General features: G+C 40.6%; 1 protein-coding gene across 1 annotated transcript in view; it reads right to left on the bottom strand.

The window, feature by feature from the left end:
• UNC13C (unc-13 homolog C) overlaps positions 1–25,842 on the bottom strand; it is a 382,852-nt gene that overhangs the window by 102,704 nt on the left and 254,306 nt on the right. The gene's annotated exons all lie outside the window — the stretch shown is intronic.

Genomic DNA, 25,842 nt, shown 5'->3' with positions numbered 1-25,842 from the left:
CGAGGGATGCAAGGGAGGGAAGTTTCTTCCAATACACGGGACAGCTCGAAGATGTTTTTTACCATGGTAGCAATTTTTGTCAGTATCTCAATTATGCAGAAATTATATTACAGTAGGGGAGGAGAATGGGGGCACTGTTCCTAAACACTGTATTTGTTGCTTGTAAACTCTATTACTTACAGCACTTCAATTTCATGAAAAGCACAGGTAACGTTGTGCTTTTCCAGGGATCACTTTACACCTGGGCCCAGCAAGCAGGCTTTGCATGTGGCCATTTTCTATTTTTTTAAAACCACATTCCAACTCTGTATTCGGGTTTTGGAATAAAGGGCCTCTCTCTACAGCTATTTTGGAAGTTTCAAAAATTCAAATCCTTCCCACCCACCCCTTTTCAGGTAAATCAAAAAGTTTCACTTCGATTTTGAGCTTTTTCATTTTCTTTTTTTTTTAAATAAAATTGAAGGAAAGTTCTAAATGAAAAGTATCAGAGGGGTAGCCGTGTTAGTCTGGATCTGTAAAAGCAGCAAAGAATCCTGTGGCACCTTATAGACTAACAGACGTTTTGGAGCATGAGCTTTCGTGGGTGACGAAGTGGGTATTCACCCACGAAAGCTCATGCTCCAAGACGTCTGTTAGTCTATAAAGTGCCACAGGATTCTTTGCTGCTTTTAAATGAAAAGTGGTTTCAAACAGAAAATTCTAAATGTTTAGACTTAAACAATTAAGTGAAATGGATGCAAATTTGTGAAATGTTTTGGTTCACCTGAAACTACATTTTTCACTGTAAAAAAAAATTCACCCAGCTCTACTTCCAACACCAGAGAACTTCACTACTTGATAGTTGCAAAAACTGTAATAATCCTAACTTTAGACATATGTAAAAGCTATCTTGAAGGCAATCCACTTTAATAATAATGCTGATGTGTGGTCCACCTAAACAACAAGGGAATGCAAGAGAAGACCAGGTGTGGGGGGATGTGGAACTTTTTACTGTAGATGAAGGAACCATGAAATGCATGCGTTTATCTCCCACCAGCTATGCACTGAAGGACTATGCCATCAAACAGGGAGTAAGAGAATGAACAATTAGATTATGGCAACTTTGTATATTCTTACAATGTTTCCATACCAAGGAATGGGTAAGAGCTTATGATCAATACCAATACACTTCATGTATGGATTTCATGTAAAATACTGACAATCTGTAGTTATCAAAGGAAGGACAAGTTCCCTTTTTATGAATAAAGCGTGTAAAAGTTTCATTTAAAAATAAATTGTGCAATTGCATAATATCCAAAGCTAGTACTAGTGTTCTGTTGCCTGAGGCAAACTAGCAAATCTCTGTGCCTATCAGCCCACAGTTTTCTGTCAATTGTATTTTGCTGTCCTAGATTACCACCTGCATAGTAGTGAGCCACTAAACTACCATAGTAGTGAGCCACAAATCATCTAATTATCCAGTCAGTTCCCAATCTTTGCTCTACGTCTTTGCCACTGCAAAAATGTAGAAAACGTTAGAGTTGGACTTTTGTTAAACAAGCCAAAGAGAGCGAGAGCGAGAGATTTTTGTGTGTGACTTGACTTCATATTAACGTCTCTCCATACAGTTACCCAGCCAACACTTTAAAGATGAAAATAAAACAAACTAGAAAACTTTACATTTGATGAATTGCAAAGCCAGATTCAAACACAGACTTTTAACTGTTGCTATGATTTCAGCGCTTTTATTAACCCAACCACGATATGCAAAATTGATGAGAATGTAAGTGTTGGTTTCACACGGTCCAGTAAAGTTTAAATGATACTTTAACATTTATTTAGTAGCTAGATCTACTGCATATTTAATTTTGACAACTAAGATTCAAATCTCTCATTAAATTTACAAAATAAAACATTTAAGTAGTTCCTCAAACTGCTGCGTAATAATTTTGTATACAATTTCATCTCTGGAATGTAAATGAGCCTAACCTTCAGTGCTAGGACTATTTTACCACAAGAATAAAAATGCTTCATAAAAATTATGTTATCTCTAATCTAATCATGTAGCTGAAGAAAAAAAATCCTATTTTCCATTAGCTAGGTACAGTGTATTCCTTAAAGGCTTATTTTTATATAAAGAGACAAATTCTGACTTAGTAGGTAAGCATAGGGATCCTCCCACTGACTTTAGTAACAGCTGTAGTTTGTAGCAAAATTAGGCTAGAAATATTCACTTTTGCAGACACTTACTCACAATCTACTTTCCAGCATTTCAACACACATCAATATTCTTGATTACAAAGTATCTCCCGCTGTCAGCTTTTGTCACCCTTTTGCCTGAGCTCTCAATGGAGAAAATGGCAACACGAAGTGGTAAGGCATGTTGTTTGCTTTCCCCGTCCTATCTTAATAGAAAAAACTATTTGTGAAGAGAACTCACTCCACCTTTTCTTGTATGTTCCCAAAGCTCCCTGAGGAAACTCCACTGATACATCTTTGCACCAAGGAAACAGTTTAAAATGTATCTCAGTTTTTAAAAGGCATCATTGCTCAATGAACGCTGGAAATGGAAGAGTAGAAATCACCAGGAGCCCATCTCCCAATATGCAATAAAACAGTTGTACAATCAAAGGAAAGAAAGTCTTCAGATTCAGCAGGACAGATGCCTAGGGCCCTAACAAATTCACGGTCCATTTTGGTCAATTTCACAGTTATAGGATTTTAAAAATAATAAATTTCATTATTTCAACTATTTAAATCTGAAATTTCATGGTGTTGTAATTGTAAACCAAAAAGGAGTTGTGTGGCGGGGGGGAGGGGTCGCATGGTTATTGTAGAGGGGGATTGTGGTACTGCTCCAGCAGCAGCGCAGAAGTAAGGATGGCATGGTATGGTATTGTGACCCTTACTTCTGCATTGCTGCCTGCAGAGCTGGGCCCTCAGTCAGCAGCCACCACTTTCCGTCCACCCAGCTCTGAAGGCAGCTGCGCAGAAATAACGGTGGCATGGTAGGGTATTGTCACCTTTACTTCTGCACTGCTGCTGATGGGGCCCTGCCTTTAGAGCTGGGCACCTGGCCAACAGCTGCCACTCTCTGGCTGCCCAGCTCCAAAGTCAGCAGAGAAGTTAAGGTGGCAATACCGCAATCCCCCTCAAATAACCTTGCCACCCCCCCTGCAACTCCCTTTTGGGTCAGGACCCCCAATTTGAGAAACATTGGTCCCCGCCATGAAATCTGTATAGTACAGGGTAAAAGCACACAAAAGACCAGATTTCATGGTGGGGAGACCAGATTTCACAGCCCGTGATGTGTTTTTCATGGCCATGAATTTGGTAGGGCCCTACAGATGCCATATAAACACACTGGCATACACTGAAGGGAAGTGAGTCCCAGAGATGCCCTGCCTCTCCTCCTCTTGAAATTGTACCAACAGATGGTCAGCTGTTCCATACTCACCAATCTTTGTTGCTGTGATTAGATATAAACAGAAATGGGTCCAAGTCAAAAGGCATGGACATGCATCCAAACTTCCCCAACATTTGTATGTGTTGTTCCAGGGTGTTAATCGAGCCCATTCTAGAGATGAGGCTGGCAGTAAAGTTTTAGACTAGGGATCAGATTTATAAAGGTATTTAGGCATTTCAAATGCAAATAGGTACCTAACCTGCTCTGTATATCATACTTAGGCATCTAACGGCCATTGAAACCTATTTTGATCTTTGGTACCTAAATACCTTTGTAAATCTAGATCTAGGTCCTAGATCTAAACTTCATCAAACTTCAAGATCTAGGCTCATTTTTTCCATATACAAACAACAGACAGTTCCCTAGGTAGAAAATAAATCTCCATTTATTAAAATACCTTAAAAATACCTTAAAGCTACCATATGTCTTGAAAAATATACAAAAGCTTCATCTGTTCATAAAGGAATAACACACCAAAAAAATTCTTGCCCTGTCAAAATTAATGGATAAGCTTCTAAAATACAATTAAAGTAGTTTTCTTTGCAAATTATTTGATTGGGTCCTATGTGTATAAAAGCATCCACTGGACAATTTCAATTATAAACGGTTGCAGTGAAGAGCTTATGTTTTCATCTCATTAACGTTTGCTCCAATGGTGACTTCTGTTAAGTAACCTATTAAACTCTCTTCTATTAACTGTACAGTAGCTTGATTGTCAGGTTCTAAGTTAACATGCTAAAAGCAGAAAAAAAGGAAAAATACAGGAGAAATGCTGAGCTATTTTACAAATCTATTTTTACTTGAAGAAAAAAAAAAACAATCAGGAGAATACAGAGTCAAAATGAAAATGTTTGTTTCTATTTTAGCCCTGGAACTTTGGGCAGTGAGACCATGTGAGATATCAAAAACTGACTGCAAAATGCACACAGTGAATTATTAATTATTGTTATTATTATGAATTTCAGTTAATGCCTGAGTATATCAAGGGACTGAAGATGTAGCTGCTAACATAGAGGCGTCACATCAGTTTGAGTAGAATACTGACTAGATTCAATCAAGACTGTCTATTGGGCCTCTCGTGAATCTGGTCAGGATAGGCAGATAGTTTGGGAGAGGAAGAAAGTGGAAGAGGCAGGAGACCTTGAGGAGAATTAGGGTCATTTGCAGGCCTGCTAAAGGAAGTTGGGTGGGATAAAGGCCTTTCAGTGGCAGTACATCTCATACGTTCCAACTCCTTACCTTCAATGCCAAGGCCTTTTGTCTCCCACTACTCTGCTTGCCTGTGTATTATCTCACACTGCCACCTGGGTCTGGAAATGAACTCCTGGAGCCCATGTGCCATGCAACTGTGTTTATCCCCCAATCAAAACCCAGCACTTTCCTGCTGCTCCCCATTTCTCAGACAACTTAATTAAAATAAAAGGGGAACTAGCACTGTCTGTACATTGCATAAACAATTAATCTCCTGTCAGGTATTGTGTTAATTTCATTGTCCCTAATCCTTCTGTTTGCCTATGTTAAGGCTACAGCCTGTCCAATTTAGGGTTGGATTGTCTTTAGTACACAGTGTGTGGGAGAAGGCTTTATGTAGAGTCCAGAGAGCTGCAGAGAGTCCAGAGACAATCACAGACCCTGTGCAAGAGTGCAGAGACTCCCTCTGTGTACATCAGGGATGAACACTGCCCAAAAGGAGACAAGGAAAGGTGGGGGAATGGCCTCTTTATGCTGGGCCCAGCGTACTTAGCAGGCCAGGTACACAGGCGGAGGCTGTGCCATTTTTAAAGATGATGCAGATTACACCCTATCTCAGGGCACCATAGAGTATATTTTGCATGATACTTCTCTGAGTTCTAAATGTGGTGGAGCACTTTGGCAGAGTCCCCTACAGATAGGGCTGTGTCCGCTTGGCGCAATGCAGTTCTTGGATTTGTAAACTACTCAAAGCAGGGGCCCAGCCTCTTTACTTTGTCTTTAAAGGGCCAAGCACACCTACCATCTGACTCTGTAGAAACAAGGGGTAGTTATAATAATTGATTATTATGATTTGGTAGTCCAGCTGTTCAGAGACACTTGTATGCTCAACATTTGAATGTTTATACAAAAATATGGGTGCTGATGTAAACTGACCCTCCAAGTCCAGTAATATAAATTCTACTAGAATTTCACTAGAAACCTGCCACCATTGCACTATCATCGTCAGCATAAGTAATAGCGGGAGCATTTGTATAGATACAGCACAGGTGTCTTCACCACAATGTCATCTATTCTGATCACAGCAGCTGTGGAGGCCAGTGAAATAAAAACATTCATTCTTGTCTACCCTAGTACTCCCACCACTGCTCTCACTTGTGAAACTGTTCCATGGTTGTGCAATGGTGAGAAATTTCCCCCAAAGTGCTAGTGCAGACAGTCCTTTATGCTTTGTCTTCAAAGTAATATTCTGGATGACGGTGCATCCTGTCAGTAAAGAGAGTTCTAATGGGTAAAACTAGTCCTCAGCATATTATGGTTGCCTTAATTGCTGACAAAGTTTCTACACTACCAGCAATGTTTAAATCCTTATCAAAACTTCTACACAAAACCCATACTCTATTCCCAAAATACAGGAATACAAAGAGACATTTCTGAATTTAATACAAATGTTCTCATTAAAATTTTGTGTATTTGTTGGCTCATTCACTCAAAACACTACTTAAAGTTTGTAGTGATATTACAAGCCATGCAGATTTTTGTTCTAGAGTAAGAAATGAGCTTTTTCTAACTCTGGACAATCTTTGTAACCACCACTCGGCATAGTGCTGGTGTAGCTGGTTCCTATAGCTCCCTCCTTGCAGCCATTGGTGCAGGGTGACTGGAGAACATTGTGCTCTTGCTATCCCAGATTGGAGACCACAGCCAGCTGGTGCAAATTAGAGCAACACCTCAGCTACTACTACCTAACCTTGTTGTTATAAATAGCTGAACCATTTTTGCTGAAACATCAAACAAAATTCAACCTGAGGCACAGAACAAGCATGGATAATTTCAGACCAAACAATTGTGAAAGTAGAATGAATTATATTGTAAAAATAAGAATGGATTAAAGAAATGTTGTATGTACCTTTAAGCAGAAATAAGAAATGTTGAAATACAGGTGCCAGGAAAAGAAACATTAGGCATAAACAATGGTGCTAATGGCGAAACATTAACAGAAGATTGGTAATATTTAGTAAGGAAATAAGATATGCATGCCTAGCCCAGGTAAACTTATCAGATTCTGCTTCCTTTGTTAAGTTCTCGCCCTTTTATCTGTATAAATAAGATAGTTTGTGTCTTGCATGGTGCTCACATTATCTGGGTGTTATTAGCAGAGCGCTGTGCTACTAAAACAGAGTGGTCTGACAAACTGTGAGTCCTGAATCTAACTTTGACACAATTAAAGTTATGCTAAATGACTGAAAACAAGAGCTTATAATGGAAAGTGTTAGGCAACCTAACCCAAACTTTGTTAGCAGTTCCACCTAAAATAAGGCCATGGTGAAAGCCATGGGGTGGGGGTGGGGGGTGGAAGAGGCGTTCTAAAACAGGCTATCCCTTGGTTGAAAAACAATGGGATTCAATTATTTGCAATAGTTTGTGATCCCTCAGAGCAATAGTTTGAGAAAGCCACAAAACTTTGAATTCAGTGAAGGCCATCTATCTCCATTGTGAGATCATTCAAAATATACACAATTAAGGAGAACTTTCATGGCTCTTTAGATCAGCTCCTCCAACTAAAATTATTTGTCAATTTGTTGATCAGTGTTGTTTACCATTGATATATATTTTCCAGTAAGTTAACCAAGGTATCAGTGTCTTTAAAATATTTAAACTCATATATAGCCTCAAATTTATCTTTTTTTTTTGCATTCCACCCAATAAAATAGTATGAAATTATATAAGATTGACAATAGGTTAAACTTTTGTTTTGTTTTGTTGGTTTATAGCAAACTGGTATAGCTGGTAACATTAAGAGAGAACACTGAGTGGCAACAGGAATTCAAGTAACGTGAGACAATGATGCATTTAAAAGCCCACAGTATTTTCTGCTATTCCACTGCTCATTGATTTGTTTTCTGTACATTGTTCCACTGCTGATAGCAACAAAATCTAAATGGGGGGGGGGGGGGGAGGGAGGGAGACCATACAATGGCCTGCAGCACAGCCCTAGCACCACTGGACAAATAAGTCACACTGCTTGTGATTGTCTTCTCATTATCAATCCAAGAGCAAACAGCCCTATGAGTGACCTTCTGAGATCACTTGTGTCCTTGTGTAGAAATTCAGTGCTAATGCTGTCATCATGATTCCAGCCCTGACACAGAGTGCTGGAAACCAAAGAGCAGTCACCCGAGTAACAAAAGCTCAAATTGCTACAGTAGCTTTATTAATGTCCTAAACTGTGGCAGTGCTTTAAAAAAAATCCCATCTGCTGAATAGCTCAGCTTTAACTTTGAAGTTTCAGTTTTTCCTTCCTATTTCCACCTAAATATTTTGAAATGTCACATTCTGCCTTCACATTCTGCTTGATCACTAATGGCTTCAAAGTTAATACATTGCCTCCTTGATATATTTTACAAACTGTGATTTTATGTGACTCAAGGCACAGATACTAATTTTTGACTGAGCTGTCATTGCTATTTATCTTTACAAACTTACAGTGGCTTTGCAATTAGACCACGATGAAAATAAAGGGTAGTAGTACTGTAATGCAACACCCATATGCTTGGTGCATACTTCTATAATTGGGATTGTAAATTTGGTCAAGTATCACTATTCTTGTCTGATAATATTAGTAAATTCAATCAAGGAAAGAATTGTAATATGAACAATAAAACTACTCTGAGAGTTGTGTTTTCTCAAGCAAAACCGAGACACAAATTTAATGGTAAAAACACCAAATGTTTTGAAAATTACAAGTTTGATGAATTTTGCAGCATCTGTTGTACAAGTTTCTTTTGCAGCTTTTGCAACAGCTGAAACAACAATGTTTAGACATGGCTGAATATTTATGCAAGAGATGCCAGCTGGAGACAATTTAATTTGGGACCAAAATTATCATGAGCATAAGGAAATAACTAAATCCTTGGGCTCACCAGTGACGAGCCTTGTCTGGGGGCTAAAACATGGAAAAAGGTGCAAGGAGACAGCCTCCTTGAGCCCCTGAGCAGGAGCCAGGCACATTCTCACTGGGAATTTCAGGCATTGCTTCCTGCAGCTACCTGGCGAAGGTCCAAACCCCCCTTCCCTCTGTGTATCAACCAGCAAGCTTTTGGATGTGAAGGACATGTATATGAGGAAAGGGTGAAGGGAATTCCCATTGGGCAATTAGTGCAGGGTGGCTGGAGAACCCTGCACCATGGCTATCCCCTGCTGACACATTTTCCCTTGGAAATTACTATCAGCTGGTACAAATTAGAACCCACACCTCGGAACCTTCCTCTGCACCCCACCTCTAGTGGAGGCCAAGGCTTAAGCCTCACAATCTGGACTACTGACTATAGGGCATCTGCCAAGCTCTAGAGAGTGGAGGCTGTGTATAGATATTATAATATGAGTCAATTTATGGCCATTCCAGTATGAGTGGAAAAGGGAGCACAGCAGTGTGATGGTGAGCAGGGTAAGAAACCCTAAGATAGGCAGTGTTCCCATAAGGCGCATGACTAGGCAAAGCTATGCTCCTGCTTGATTCATGCTGGAGAGAGGACACTGCAGGGAGCAGGGGTTGCACCTGTGGCCTCCTGCTCTGTATGCTCCCCTAGCTCCCAGGAGGCATTATGATCATCTCCAAGCATCAGCACTTGAATGATGCATCTCCTCCACCTGCTTTTCAGGACTCTGGCCCTGCAGAGGATTAATGGAGACCCTTCAGAATTTTTTGAAACCAATTTCTGTTCTTCTTTAGAAAAAGAAGCTCTTTGGAGCATTTTAAACATATTTTCTAGCACTTTTAAGAAAACGGTGGGGGTTCTTTCAATTTCCTTGTTCTTCCTATCCATGTTATACCACACCACTTATGTCACACTGTATCTCTCCTGCTGGAGAGCAGGGATGTCAATCACTGGCACATTTGTGTTTAGTCAGAGACCAGCAAATACAACACTTCATGGAACATACAGATGAATGTCACCAGAAGAGTACACTGTGCTGAGGTGTTGGAGCAGTGACAGACTAGAAGGCAGACAGTAAATCTAAGTATTTCATCCACAATATACCTCAGTTATCCTTAAGTAATGGGTAGCTGATACTATATTTCAGAATTAGCTTATTGAAGACTTAATGAAGAACCAGAATTCTTTCTAGGATCATAATGCTTTTTAGAAACTTAAAAAATAAAGACTCAAAGGTAAGCGCAACAAAATTCCTGCTCTGCCTTGTTCACATTTCAAAGGCCTTCTACAATAAGGGTCAAGGGAAAATCAAATTGTTTGTTTCTATTATCATCTTTTTTCCAAACTATTCTGCTGTGATGCCCCTTCCACAGGATATTTACCATGAGGTATTTAAATATCGAGAATCTCCCAAGAAGTGGCAGCTCTTCATTTGAACTTCAGCCTAGGCAAACATTCTCCAAGTCTACACGCCCAATGTTCATCCAGTTCTAACAGCAACAAATTCCATGGCTGAACCTGACAATCTAAACGAATGGTGGATTGACTGAAAAGGCCATGTTCTCTGAAATGTACCCTACTGATTAAGCAGAAAAAAGTCCTGCTCATTGTGGCTTCTGAGCTGTCGTCTGTTCACAGGACATAATGCAGTTGCCAATCTAAGCCCCCCCCACTGCCATTTTATCACTGTAATAAATTCCCTCTCTACTGCACAGAAAAAAACCAAACCATCCAATCCTGATAAAGGCAAAGTTAAAGTTGAGCATTTTATCACAAGAGTAAAAAAAATTTACTCTTCTTGTTGCACTATATGCAATTGTGGATGAATTAGACTAAGCTCTGCCCTATAAAAGAAGAGGCACAAATCAATCCAGGAACTTTTTTCAGAGCTTTGGTAAACTCTCCCTTTCTGAACTTTTAAGGATGGTATCTCATCACACTATTGATGAGGTCTTCCCAATGCCTACATTCTTCTTCCAGACTCATAGTAGTGAACCCAGCACTCATACTTGCTGCTAATAGGATGAGGCCTATGAATACTCCCTGAAATACACCTTCTCCTGGGCAAAAGGGAATGGAGACGCCCTCCAAGAAGATTCCTATAAGCTGAAGGATGGGGAAAGCCTCTCCTGAAGCATCCTCTAACCAGACAAGAGGGGGAAGCTTTTAAAAGAAAAGCCTCATCAAGTGCACTAATATATTTAAGTCTGTATGCTACATGATCTCCCAACCATGGGCATGGTGACATTGTATTTGGCAAATTATCCAACATGGCAAACTTCACCCCATTCTCCATTGCCACTGAAGAGCCTAGATTAGTGCACTTCCACTGCAGAGAGGAGGTGGCAGGATTTGGGGAACACTTGCAGATGTTCTACATACCACTTCACTATGTGTAGACTCTTGGGTTTCCCTGTGTGATTGGGTTTGATGGGCAGAATAGGAGCATATCAGGAGAGGTGTTGGGGAAGGGCTGGTAGAGCTGATGCTATGTAGCCCCATCAGCCAATAGGAGCTCTGAAAAAGGGGGCTCCAGAAACAGTGGGGATTGCAATAGTGACAGCAAAGCAGCTCCATTGCCAATCCACAGCCAGGGAAGGATTCATTCTCCTCCAGCCACAGCAGAAGAACTGCTGCACCTTGCCTGAAATGCAGATGTAACAGTTGACAGCATTCTCTATTACTGCATATTGGAGTTTACATAGGTTGTAAGATCTTTGAGGCAGAGGCTGTTTTTTCATTGTGTGTGTACCCTCACTGCTCAGTTCCCTAACTAGGGAGCCTAGCCCCTACCACAACACAAATTATAATGGCGATTCTAATTGTCTACCAAAAGGGCCTGATTTTCATAGGAACTTAACAGACAAAACTCTAACTGAGATCAATGGGAGCTGTGGATACCCAGCTCTTCTGATAGCTGGGTCTATAGTTTGGTTGAAGTTTTGGAAGAAGGTTGGGATGACTTCCATTTGTACTTACTTACCCATCCCCACCAAAAATCCCATCCAAAATACCATAGGAATGGCATGCACAGAACTGATAACAGATAAAGAATACAGAAATATTTTCAAAATGCTTCCTTGAGCTTTTTAATGTGATAATTGGGAAGTCTGAGCTATTGTGCAAGCTCCAAACTGCAAGCTGGAAGAACAGGTTTACACCATTGTTTTAAGCATAGCAGAATGAAAGACACAAATTATAGGTGTCTGAATATCCAGTTAGTCCTGCACACAGCACTCCTGTTGACTTCAGTGTGAGCTGCATGTGCGTGACTGACCGGATAATTGGGCCACAGGATTTTTGAGTACTGCGGGAAGAGCTTTTAGGACTTCTATTGCTGCTTTAAGCACACTCGTGACAGAGACATCCCAGATATGGCATGCTATACATTACAAATCAAGTGATAATTTCTCCAGTATTAGCTTGCTAAGGAAAGAGTCTAGGGTTTTTTCAGCAGTCAATAGAGACTGCAATACAATTGTCAGTGTTCTGATCTTAATGAGTTTATATGTTGAAAGTGTTTGGGCTCTGACACTGAAATAATGCCTTATTAAGCAGCCCTGTTCAATGAGGCATATGACGCAAAGGAAATATTACATGAACTGTTTACTAAATTGGTACAAAATCCTATTTGCTGCAAAAATCAGCTCACCTCTATTTTAACTTTAAGGAAATTGCTTTATTTAGAATGGTGTTTTAAACAAATACTAAGTGGCTGCACAGCTTTTGATATGCCTCAGTTGATAAAAATTAGAATATAAACAAACTCTAAGACTCTTTGTATAAGTCAGAGATTTAAAACCAAACAAGATTTTATGTAATCAGTTTGGTATTCTGTTCAGTTTCCGTATTATCTAGGCAAGCTGAGACCCTGGAGATTTTTCCACAACAATATTCTAGCCACTGCTTTAGTAGCTAGTCACAAGTTAATTGCATGAAGGATCCCATAACTGTCTGGTTCAAAAGAATACTTCAAATCTTTTTGAACAAAAAGCACAACAACAGTCATTTTTCTGTATAAATTCCCAAGGTGACTAGAGATATTTTTCCTTTAGTTCATGTGTATAACCATATATAAATATCAAACAAACAATAACATTTGTCCAATCGCTTGTAACACCAGCCTTTAAAATGGAAAAATAAAATGTCAGAGATGAATAACAATGACAAAGCACATGTGATATGTATATCAAATTAATATACTTAGATAATAATCAGCTAGGGGACAAGTATTGATTGGAATGTCAATTGAGTAAATGCTACAGTACTATAGATGTAGCTTGTCAAAATGGAAATGATCTATCTGGATTAATGCTGAGCATAAGCTAGTTCAGTTTGGATTAATTGTGGGAAAAATCTTCCATCTAAATTAGGGATGTCTATTAATCACAGTTAACTCATTCGATTAACTAAAAAAAAAATTAATCGTGATTAATCGTACTGTTAAATAATCAAATGCCAATTGAAATTTATTAAATATTTTTGATGTTTTTCTACAATTTCAAATATATTGATTTCTATTATAACACAGAATACAAAGTGAGTGCACAGTGCTCACTTTATATTATTTGCAAATAATATTTACAAATATTTGCACTGTAAAAATGATAAATAAAATAAATAGTATTTTTCAATTCACCTCATACAAGTACTGTAGTGCACTCCCTTTATCGTAAAAGTGTAATTTAAAAATGTAGATTTTTGTTGTTTCATAACTATGCTCAAAAACAAAACAATGTAAAACTTTAGAGGCTACAAGTCCACTCAGTCCTACTTCTTGTTCAGCCAATCGCTAAAACAAACAAGTTTGTTTACATTTATGGGAGATACTGCTGCCTGCTTCTTATTTACAATGTCACGTGAAAGTGAGAACAAGTGTTCGTATGGCACTTTTGTAGCCGGCATTGGAAGGTATTTACATGCCAGATATGCTAAACATTCTTATGCCCCTTCATAATGGCTTTGGCCATCATTCCAGAGGACATGCTTCCATGCTGATGCTCGTTAAAAAAATAACGCATTAAATAGACTTGTGGCTGAACTCCTTGGGGGACAATTGTATGTATCCTGTTCTGTTTTACCTGCATTCTGCCATATATTTCATGTTATAGGAGTCTCGGACGATGAGCCAGCACATGTTGTTTGTTTTAAGAACACTTTCACTGCAGATTTGACAAAACGCAAAGAAGGTACCAATGTGAGATTTCTAAAAATAGCTATAGCACTTGACCCAAGGTTTAAGAATCTGAAGTGCCTTCCAAAATCTGATAGGGATGAGGTGTGGAGCATGCATTCAGAAGTCTTAAAAGAGCAACACTCCGATGAGGAAACTACAGAACCTGAACCACCAAAAAAGAAAATCAACCTTCTGCTGATGGCATCTGACTCAGGTGATGAAAATGAGCATGCATCAGTCCGCACTGCTTTTGATCATTATCGAGCAGAACCCATCATCAGCATGGATGCATGTCCTATGGAATGGTGGTTGAAGATGAATCTTTCGGGCATCTGGCACATAAATATCTTGAGACCCCAGCTACAACAGTGCCATCTGAACACCTGTTTTCACTTTCAGGTGACGTAAACAAGAAGTGGGCAGCATTATCTCCTGCTAATGTAACCAAACATATTTGTCTGAGCAATTGGCTGAAGTAGGACTGAATGGACTTGTAGGCTCTACAGTTTTACATGGTTTTATTTTTGAATACAGTTTTTTTGGTGCATAATGCTACATTTGTACATTCAACTTTCATGATAAAAAGATTGCTACATTACTTGTATGAGCTGTATTGAAAAGTATTATTTCTTTTGTTTTTTACAGTGTAAATATTTGTAATAAAAATAAATATAAAGGGAGCACAGGACAGTTTGATTCTGTGCTGTAACTGAAATCAATATATTTGAAAATGTAGAAAACATCCAAAAATCTTTAAATAAATGGTTATTGTTTAACATCGTGACTAATTTTTTTAATTGTGTGATTAATCGCGATTCATTTTTTAAAATCACTTGATGGCAAACAGTGGAGGCTAACAGAGGGAGTTTGCCTGGAACCTGTCCCAGAGGAGGTACGCTAAGTGCTGCATTATTGGGGGCTGTGTTGGTAAGTATCTGAGTGTCTGTTGCGGGGACAGTTTGTCAGTTTGACAGTGTGCTTGACTGTTTTAAAAGTGTGAATTGGGAGTGCTTTGTTCCAGGTGGGCCTTGAGTGGGCCTGTTATAAAAAGGCAATCAGCAGCGAACCAGCTGAGAGGCAAACAGCGGAGGCTAACAGAGGGAGTTTGCCTGAGAGTTCGCCTAGGGAGAGCCCATTGAGGCTTTCATCCTGTGGGCTTCTCTGAGTAGTTACTGCAACAGCTGAGGAAGCTCTTAGAAGGAAGGTAATATGGAAGGTGAGTGTTCAGCTGTTGTAACCTGCACAGGTTTCTTCCACAGGACAGAAGCGACTTTGTTTGTACAAAGTGCAAGCTGGTCTCCATATTGGAAGAGAAGGTTCGAGGTCTGGAGAAACAAGTATTGACCCTGAGTTGTAAAAGAGAAAATGAAGATTTCCTGGACAGATGTCAGGGTATGCTTCTACGGGCACAACATTCTGAAGAATCAGAGCAGGCTGCGCAGCGGGGACAGAGGGACGGTGAAGAAATTTGGCAGTATGTGACCTCCAGAAGAAAAAAGAGCAATGTACCAGCAATGGAGATACAGGTGAGCAACCGTTTTCATGTTCTCTCCACAGGTACTAATGCGGAGAGTAGACTAGATGACACATCTGAGGGAAGGGAGCAAGGAGACTCCACCAGTTGGAAGGCATGAGAAGCACTGTCCTAGGGATGGGGGTTCCACGACCACTGCTCCCAAGAGAAGGAAGTGGGTGGTGGTGGTCAGGGACTCCCTCCTCAGTGGGTCTGAGTCATCTATCTGCCACCCTGACCGGGAAAACCAAGAGGTCTGCTGCTTGCCAGGAGCTACGATTCACAATGTGACTGAGAGACTGCCAAGACTCATCAAGCCCTCAGATTGCTACCCCTTCCTGCTTCTCCTCATGGGCACCAATGCTACTGTCAAGAATGACCTTGGGTGGATCACTGCAGACTACGTGGCTCTGGGAAGAAGGATAAAGGAGTTTGAAGCACAAGTGGTGTTCTCTTCCATCCTCCCTGTGCAAGGAAAAAGCTTGGGTAGAGACCGTCGAATCATGGAAGTCAACGAATGGCTATGCATGTGGCGTCGGAGAGAAGGCTTTGGATTCTTTGACCATGGGATGGTGTTCCAAGAAGGAGGAGTGCTAGGAAGAAATGGGCTCCACCTAACGAAGAGAGGGAAGAGCATCTTCACAAGCAGGCTGGCTAACCTAGTGAGGAGGGCTTTAAACTAGGTTCATGGAGGGAAGGAGACCAAAGCCCTGAGGTAAGTGGGGAAATGGGATACCGGGAGGAAGCACGAGCAGGAGAGCACAAGAGGGGAGGACTCCTATCTCATACTGAGACAGTGGGACAATCAGTGAGTTATCTTAAGTGCCTATACACAAATGCAAGAAGCCTGGGAAACAAGCAGGGAGTACTCGAAGTCCTGGCACAGTCAAGGAACTATGATGTGATTGGAGTAACAGAGACTTGGTGGGATAACTCACATGACTGGAGTACTGTCATGGATGGATATAAGCTGTTCAGGAAGGACAGATAGGGCAGAAAAGGTGCGGGGGTTGCATTGTATGTAAGAGAGAGCAGTATGACTGCTCAGAGCTCTGGTATGAAACTGCAGAAAAACCTGAAAGTCTCTGGATTAAGTTTAGAAGTGTGAGCACCAAGGGTGATGTCGTGGTGGGAGTCTGCTACAGACCACCAGACCATGGGGATGAGGTGGACGAGGCTTTCTTCCGGCAACTAACAGAAGTTACTAGATCGCAGGCCCTGGTTCTCATGGGAGACTTTAATCACCCTGATATCTGCTGGGAGAGCAATACAGCGGTGCACAGACAATCCAGGAAGTTTTTGGAAAGTGTAAGGGACAATTTCCTGGTGTAAGTGCTGGAGGAACCAACTAGGGGCAGAGCTCTTCTTGACCTGCTGCTCACAAACCAGAAGAATTAGTAGGGGAAGCAAAAGAGGATAGGAACCTGGGAGGCAGTGACCATGAGATGGTCGAGTTCAGGATCCTGACACAAGGAAGAAAGGAGAGCAGCAGAATATGGACCTTGGACTTCAGAAAAGCAGACTTTGACTCCCTCAGGGAACTGATAGGCTGGATCCCCTGGGAGAATAACATGAGGGGCAAAGGAGTCCAGGAGAGCTGACTGTATTTTAAAGAATCCTTATTGAGGTTGCAGGAACAAACCATCCCAATGTGTAGAAAGAATAGTAAATATGGCAGGCGACCAGTTTGGCTTAACAGTGAAATCCTTGCTGATCTTAAATGCAAAAAAGAAGCTTACAAGAAGTGGAAAATTGGACAAACGACTAGGGAGGAGTATAAAAAATTGCTCAGGTATGCAGGAGTGAAATCAGGAAGGCCAAATCACACTTGGAGTTGCAGCTAGCAAGAGATGTTAAGAGTAACAAAAAGGGTTTCTTCAGGTATGTTAGCAACAAGAAGAAAGTCAAGGAAAGTGTGGGACCCTTACTGTATGAGGAAGGCAACCTAGTGACAGAGGATGTGGAAAAAGCTAACGTACTCAATGATTTTTTTGCCTCTGTCTTCATGAACAATATCAGCTCCCAGACTGCTGCACTGGGCAGCACAGCATGGGGAGGAGTTGACCAGCCCTCTGTGGAGAAAGAAGTGGTTTTGGACTATTCAGAAAAGCTGGATGAGCACAAATCCATGGGGCCGGATGCAATGCATCTGAGGGTGCTAAAGGAGTTGGCGGATGTGATTGCAGAGCCATTGGCCATTATCTTTGAAAACTCATGGCGATTGGGGGAGGTACCGGATGACTGGAAAAAGATTAATGTAGTGCCCATCTTTAAAAAAGGGAAGGAGGAGGATCTTGCCGGCAAGTTAAAGAAGTATGGGCTGGATGAATGGACTATAAGGTGGGTAGAAAGCTGGCTAGATCGTCACACTCCAGGGTAGTGATCAATGGTTCCATGTCTAGTTGGCAGTTGGTGTCAAGTGGAGTGTCCCAAGGGTCAGTCCTGGGGCCAGTTTTGTTCAATATCTTCATTAATGATCTGGAGGATGACATGGACTGCACTCTCAGCAAGTTTGCAGATGACACTAAACTGGGAGGAGTGATAGATATGCTGGAAGGTAGGGATGGGATACAGAGGGACCTAGACAAATTAGAGGATTGGGCCAAAAGAAACCTGATGAGGTTCAACAAGGACAAGTGCAGAGTTCTGCACTTAGGACGGAAGAATCCCATGAACTGCTACAGACTAGGGACTAAATGGCTAGGCAGCAGTTCTGTAGAAAAGGACCTAGGGGTTACAGTGGATGAGAAGCTGGATATGAGTCGACAGTGTGCCCTTGTTGCCAAGAAGGCTAACGGCATTTTGGGCTGTATAAGTAAGGGAATTGACAGCAGATCGAGGGATGTGATCATTCCCATCCATTCAACATTGGTGAGGCCTCATCTGGAATACTGTGCCCAGTTTTGAGCCTCACACTACAAGAAGAATGTGGAAAAATTGGAAAGAGTCCAGCAGAGGGCAACAAAAATGATTAGGGGGCTGGAACACATGACTTATGAGGAGAGGCTGAGGGAACTGGGATTGTTTAGTCTGCAGAAGAGAAGAATGAGGGTGGATTTGATAGCTGCTTTCAACTACCTGAAAGGGGGTTCTAAAGAGGATGGATCTGGACTGTTCTCAGTGGTACCAGATGACAGAACAAGGAGTAATGGTCTCAAGTTGCAGTGGGGGAGGTTTAGGTTGGATATTAGGAAAAAATATTTCACTAGGAGAGTGGTGAAGCACTGGAATGGGTTACCTAGGGAGGTGGTGGAATGTCCATCCTTAGAGGTTTTTAAGGTCAGGCTTGACAAAACCCTGGCTGGGATGATTTAGTTGGGAATTGGTCCTGCTTTGAGTAGGGGGTTGGACTAGATGATTTCCTGAGGTCCCTTCCAACCCTGATCTTCTATGATTCTATGACAGCCCTCATTTAAATTCATGCACTATGCTTAACTATATTGACATTGTTCCAGATTTATTTGCACTCAGTTACTTACCCACTCTCAAAGGTATCAGCTATGCATATTTTGTCACTAAAAAATTAAGGGCCTGCTTTTTTCAGAACATTCTGTCTTTTGTCTTGGGCTGTGATCTTGTCAGATGGTATTAGCTAAGCATAGGTCTGCAGGATCAGTGATAGAATGGGAGACCCTACGGAGGTGCTCCAAAGAATGATGCTGATTTAGCCGTTAGTGCTCCTCCTCCTGAGTCAGTATGGAAGCAGTGTCCCTGCATGGTGTTAAGGGGCAAACTGACCTAGAGCTGTTACTTTTTGCATGAGATGTAAAAGCTAAGCTGCTTTGCCATGAAAGCTCCTAAGGCATTTTCACTAGAGTAAGGAAGTTAGCTATAGTGCCTTAGCCAAATGCCAATTTGGGTAATAACATTCTGGCTACAGAATCTGAGCTTTCCCCTGCAGTTTTCATTACTTACCATACTTTTTCTGGTGTCAAGTATCAGAGGGGTAGCCGTGTTAGTCTGGATCTGTAAAAAGCAGCAAAGAGTCCTGTGGCACCTTATAGACTAACAGACGTATTGGAGCATGAGCTTTTGTGGGTGAATACCCACTTTGTGACGAAGTGCCTCAGGACTCTTTGCTGCTTTTTACAATACTTTTTCTGAACTTCTCATCCTAAAGTGGTGTGAAGTATTGACATGTGTTGTTAAATAACTTGGAATACAGAAAATGCCATACTGGGTCAGACCAGTGATCCATCTAGTCCGGTATCCTGTCTCCAATAGTGGCTAGAATTAGCTCCTTCACAGAAAGTGCAAGAAACTCTGCCATCACAGAAAATTTCTAGGTAAAATCACCATGTACCAAACCAGACCTGAATGCATTTCAGGGTTGAATGAAATGAGTCCCGTATACATAGAGGCAAATTCTGACCTCGTATAAATGAGTGCAAATACTGGAATAAAAAGTATTGCATCCCTGAAACCAGGCCTGAATTTAGACCACAATATTTGCAAAATTGTTCAAAAGAGTGATGTACCATAAAATACCATTAAAAGCAAAATTACATTATTATAGGATTATAATACTACTAATAAAAGCAATGTGGAGCAGAATATCTTATTGTTACTCAATTAACTGCAGGTGGTTTTTCTTAAAAGATCACTTTCAATAAGGAGCTGACAGATCCTCCCACCTCTGGATGGATATGGGATATTTCATATATACTGTAGTCTTAGACTAGATGGACTGAGAAACTAAAGTACCACAAGCATCCAGGAAAAGTATCTTTCTGTAATTTATAGCCCATATATTTGAGTCCATAGATTATTACATTCATTGAAGCAATACTATGTAGTCTACAAGAGTTTGCTAATATTATTTATTTGTATTATAGTAGAGCCCGTAGGCTCCAGCCAGGATCTGGAACAATAAAGAAATGATAAAAAGGGGTTTTAAAAAGAGGATCTGGACTGCTCAGTGGATTAGTCACAGGTTCAGGTCCTGTTCTGGTCAGTAGCAACTGAACATTGTTAGCAACATGTGAATCTTGTTTAGTGACCTGTGAGAAATCTATTGTCAGTCTCAATTCAGTTCCCAGCCTGTGCACCAGTCTCCCTATCACAAAATCCACAGCCACAATTGGCATTAACTGCCATTAGCTGGCAAGCAGTATCTGCAGAGAAGCCAAGTACAGAAAAGGTCACACAGACTGAATTATGCTCTCACTCTTGGTCATCCAAGAAGTGGGAAGCTTGTAGTGCTGCAGCTTGTTTGTATCACTTGATTCTAGTATTTGGATGAATAGAGGACTGCAGTCTCCAGGGATATCAATCCAGTTCACACAAAACCATGAAACTCTGCATTTGCCCTCTGGAAGGGGAGCTGTAGTGACTGCACAGGAGTGTCCCTGCGCCCCCAGAGCAGGGGTGGTCATGGGCTCAGTGCCAGCATCAAACGAACAACAGTGGTATCTGATACTATGGGGATACTCAGGTAGCAGGGCGATGAGCATTGTATACATTTATAGAGAGAAAGATGAAGGGACGACAAGAAGACAAGACAAGACAGATCCAAAATTTGGGACTAAGCAGATCATTGCCCTTAACATCCCATCCTAATGGCACAGAGTAGAAGCTGAAGGGCTTGGCTGCTGCCCAGTGCCCAGGCCCTAGATTGGAAGGCTGCATTTTGCGTTGACAACCACACACTCATCTCTCCTTCGGCCTCTGATAACTCAAGCTTCATGCAGGGGGAGTTTCATCTTTAAAAGAATGCTATTCCTTGACAGACTTTATGGAACCCCAGTAACAGTACTATATGTGTTATGGGTCAATCCATATCCACCTGAAGTCAACAGAAAGACTCTGATTGACTGTGAAATTAGTTGGATCAGGCCCCAGAGGAAGCAAAACATAGAATAAATCAATTCACAGTTGATTTAGTAAGAAAAATATTACATTCCACGAGATACTTTATCCCAATGTTTCTACTGTTTTCCTAAAGGCAATAGAAACCAGTGGCTATCATCTAAAATACAGGGCAGGACACAACTAATTAACAATTAAGTACAATTTAAACACTCTCCTGATAATGTCAAATGTTGCCCTTTCTGAGACAGCCTGTCTCTTCAAGTCAGGATTAAAATTATGAATGTGAAATACATATTTCTGTCACCATTGCCTTTCTCAGGTTCTAGACACTGCAGCTGAACTGCGGATTTGTAAGTTTCTCAAATACGTCCCAAAAATGTATTCTTCCTGTCTTTCATGAGAAAGTTACACTTTGTAATAAAAACAGCAACAGGACTTTGCATTTCTAGGCCGGTTTCCTCCAAACATCTTTGAACTCCTCACAAATGGTAATGAATTAAGCCTCATAACAGCTGTCAGAACCAATTAAGTATTATGATCCCCATTTTTACAGATGGAGAAACTGAGGCTCAGAGAGATTGAATAACTTAGACTAAATAAATTTGTATAAGAAACTAGTAAGGAATCTAGTTTTCATGCAGTGGTTCTGAAACTGGGGCCGCCTCTCGTGTAGGGAAAGCCCCTGGCCAGTTTGTTTACCTGCCGCGTCTGCAGGTCCGGCCGATCACAGCTCCCACTGGCCAAGATTTGCCGTTGCAGGCCAATGGGAGGTGCTGGAAGAACATAGCATATATTATACTGGAGCAGAACACTGATCCCTCATATTTGATATCCTGTCTCTGGTAATGTCTGATTCTTTATGGCAAGGCAAAAAGCCAAACCTTAGTGCACATAGCCAGTTGCGCAATTATATTGTGGAGGAAATTTACTTATTGACATTTGATTATTCCTAACGTAGCATGGGAAGGTACCTTCAGGGTGTCACTGGTTAAGATTTAACTAGATAGGCAATTAATGCTAAATTATGAGCCACTGCGATAATACCCTCTTTCTGAAAATTCTCTTCTAAAGGCCCTTTTATATACACTTGTTACTCCAGAAGAAGTGACACTAGGAAAATGAATTAAGATACAGAGAATTCTGATGTGTGTTAAATAGAACTTGGTATCCTACCAAATCATATCAGTAAGATCACTTAAGGCTGAAATCTGGCATCAACTCTAGGCTTACAAAAACTACTCTAAGAATGAGTCATTTAATGTAACTGATCTCTAAAGTCGTGAAATGCACTTATTTAGTTTTTATTTTCATGGCAGGGGGATTTTAAACATTTGAATGGAATTGCTTTTTAAAGTAATTCGACTTGGACTTTAAAACATGTTCAAAATTAATCTTTTAGGTTGAAGACCTGTTTTTACTACCCGTGTTTGTTGAATAAAATTGTAGAGCATATACACATATTTTAAAGATGTGAAACAAAGTCAGATGATCAGACATGAATGTAGAGTGTTTATCTGCATTGATATACTGGCAATTCTTTACAACTGAACTCCCACTGTCTATATACTATGTATGATAAAAGGTCTAAACAAATTAACAGCAACAGAAAAATGAATCCAAAGAGCATGAATAGCTGGCTCAAAGCACTTTTGAAGAGTTTATTGAATAGAAACTTACATATGTACTGAAGTCATTAGTTGTATTTTGTATCAGAAGTAACGATCACTGTTGATATTTACATGTTATAAAAGGGATATATGGAATAACCTACAAAAGGTAGCAAAGAACATAGATGTTGAAATGCAGATGAACCAAAAAGAATGAGAGAATTAAAGTGTAATTCCATGCCAGACTACTTGAATGGCTTATTTTAAAATATGCCTTTTCTAATTAATTGTTAACAATTGTTAACATATGTGTAACCTAATTTCTTTGTCCTTTAGTATCTTAAAATTGTTTAAACAAAGTGATAGCGCTTAATAAGAAACTAATATGCTGTTAATGCCTTTGAGTAAGTTATTAACAAGTGTGCTGGTACGTTGCCCTAAGTGAATACGATCACTAATGTGACAGAAAGAAGGTACCATGCATTGACCTTATCAGTGCAGGCCTGCAGGAGACCAAAGCCTGACAGAAGTCTTGAGGGAGACACTGCATGTTCCCAGAAACAGCAGAGAAGTCTCTTTTGCCTTTGATCTAATGATCTATGTCAGCGATACTCAGACTGACGCCCGGAAGCCGCAAGTGACTCTTTGCAGCACGATATTACAACATTGTGTGATTCAATTATTAACCAAACTAAGTTATTAACCAATCAGAATGCTTTTACTAGGTTATTAATAAACTGTAGAATACTTAGTAATTTTGCTGTGAAAATAATATACATATATATAAAATAGTAAATGAAACAATGAATTAACACTACTGTAGCTCTTTTGGGTAATGTTGATCGCTAATTTGGATCCTGAACCACTGAGGGCTGAATATCACTGATCTATGTGGTGACAGAATGTGGAATTACAACTCCTACTACCACAGGTTGTCAATCTGGACCTATTCTCACAGTGTTGCTGCCAATAACACTTCTCTATTAGAGCCCAACATAGACCTATGAGTCACTTAATCAGGAGTAGCACAGAAGCCTGGGATGTTATCATTGTACATACTACTTCTACTGTACCCTGGCAAGGTACTATGTCATACTAGACATATCATCATCTGCTAGCTGAACTCCAACATATCCAAAAGGCTGCTGCTAGAACTTCATCCATTCTTGCCATTGCAGCCACATCATTCCTATCACTGAATCCCTTCATAAGTTTGCCTTGTCCTTCCTTTATTTCAAATTCCTCACCCTCACCTTCAAGCCTCTGCACAACACCCCCTGCCTCCACAGACCCAATTACAACTCTTCTTATCCCACCCTATACTGTTCTGCATTCATATCTCCTCTCTTGATTCCCTTCTCTTTCTCCTACCCTCGGTTGTGCTTCCTCTCTCATTGCTCAAACCCACTTCTTCTGTGAAGCCTTAGTCAGGGGTCTTCTTGAAAGTAGGACTCCACACCTTCTTTTGTCTGACCTCTTCTGTGTTATCTTGATGTAAGCTTTTTGGGGTTCCATGTGTTCCATAAAGCACACAGAGCTATTATATAAAAATCCATGTAGGACCAGCGATGCTGGGTGCCCCCCATTTCATTTGATTTCAACGGAGGTGATGGGTGATCAGCACCTGTATAAATCAGGTCCATAAACATTAATAACTGTTATTGTTATGCTGGGCAAAACCTGTTGAAGTTGGTATGATACAAGTAAAAGGAGCTATCAATGGAGACAAGATCCTGTGGGAAAAATCATGTGTGACCATGTAATTAAAGCTGTATTATAATGCAGGAGCATGAGATGGCTGAATTAAGGTTGCATGGGAGCTTTACTCCAATGAAATGTATAAAATTAGTGCATCATGTTACTGGCATAGTACAGTAATCAAAGATAAAAGGAAAAGCCACAATTCTCTACGAAGTTGAGGTGTCTCATAAAATATGCAGGAGGTCTTGACTGCCCTGTGTTGGAGCATTTGGTTCTTAGGAAAATTTCATAATCTCTTAGAGCAATGTGTTGTAGTTACTGCTGAATCTCACATTTTTTACTAGACTGATGTACATTTTGCACTAACTAACATAAATGTGTTGTTAGAAGAAAGGGTTTCCTTAAAACTATAAATATTAACCCTTCCCAGAGATAGTCTTCCACTGCAGTGCTAGCATGAGAACTTCAGGATTTGGTAACATTTTTGAGAGTCACCCCAAATTGTCCCTCAGCCCCAACACTCCTTGCAGCTGAGAGCTCCTCTTCTGAGGTCTGAGAGAAAGCAGAAGTCCCAAAACCCCTCTCCTGCCTTCCCAGGATCATTTCCTGGGACCAAAAGTTCTGGGGTCTCTGTACCATCAGAATGGACCCAAGACAAGCTGGGCAGACAGAAAATAACAGTCCAAACCTATTCCCAGGCTGAAAATAACAAAGAAATCCAGGCCCTTTTCCTTTCAAGGGTGTTTTGAAAGCTCCTTTCAGGCTGGAACAACAAACTACAGGGTTCCCCCAGAGCATGAAGAAACACAAACCACAAGTCTTCTGGCAGCTCTGGTACCCATGCTTGTCTCCCCACTCCCAGCAGCCTATCGGCTGCCTTTCTCTTCCAGTAGACTGCCAATAGACTAACCAGCTTCAGATGTCTTCCAATCCTGCCCAGCCCCCTCTCCAGTCCCCTTGGAAAGAGATGGCATTGTACATCCTGTCACAGGATACATTTACCAGGTAGCAAGTTCAAGTCAGAGAAATCTCTTCTGATGCAAAATGCCCTTTTTCCTGTGCAGTGTTCAATACACTGCAATGGACACAATGTGGAATGCAAAAAATGTTCTTACTGTGTTGTTGTTTAAATGAGGTTAAGTCTGAGGATATATGAATATACAATAGAATGTTTTCTCACCAAGAGAATGGAAATTTTGAGATAATAAAACTTTGACAGGAAGGTTTAATCAACTATATTTCTAAAAAATTAGTATTTTTGCACTCCCTGCATTAGCAAAGTTATCATTAGGAAGAAACGATCATGTTAATTCATGCTGACTGCTACATTAAAATGTAATGTAGCTATGAATCTTTAAGATCAGCTTTTTCAAGAATATTCTAATTTGCTCAATCTCATTTCAGTTCACTGACTGCAGCTGAGAAGGATTCTAGTTTTGCTTTAAGTTTACTTCATGTCA

This window comes from Mauremys reevesii, linkage group 10, assembly GCF_016161935.1.
Source record: "Mauremys reevesii isolate NIE-2019 linkage group 10, ASM1616193v1, whole genome shotgun sequence".
Lineage (NCBI taxonomy): Eukaryota > Metazoa > Chordata > Testudines > Geoemydidae > Mauremys > Mauremys reevesii.
Note: the sequence above shows the minus strand (reverse complement) of the source record. Positions and strands in the feature narration are given on the sequence as shown.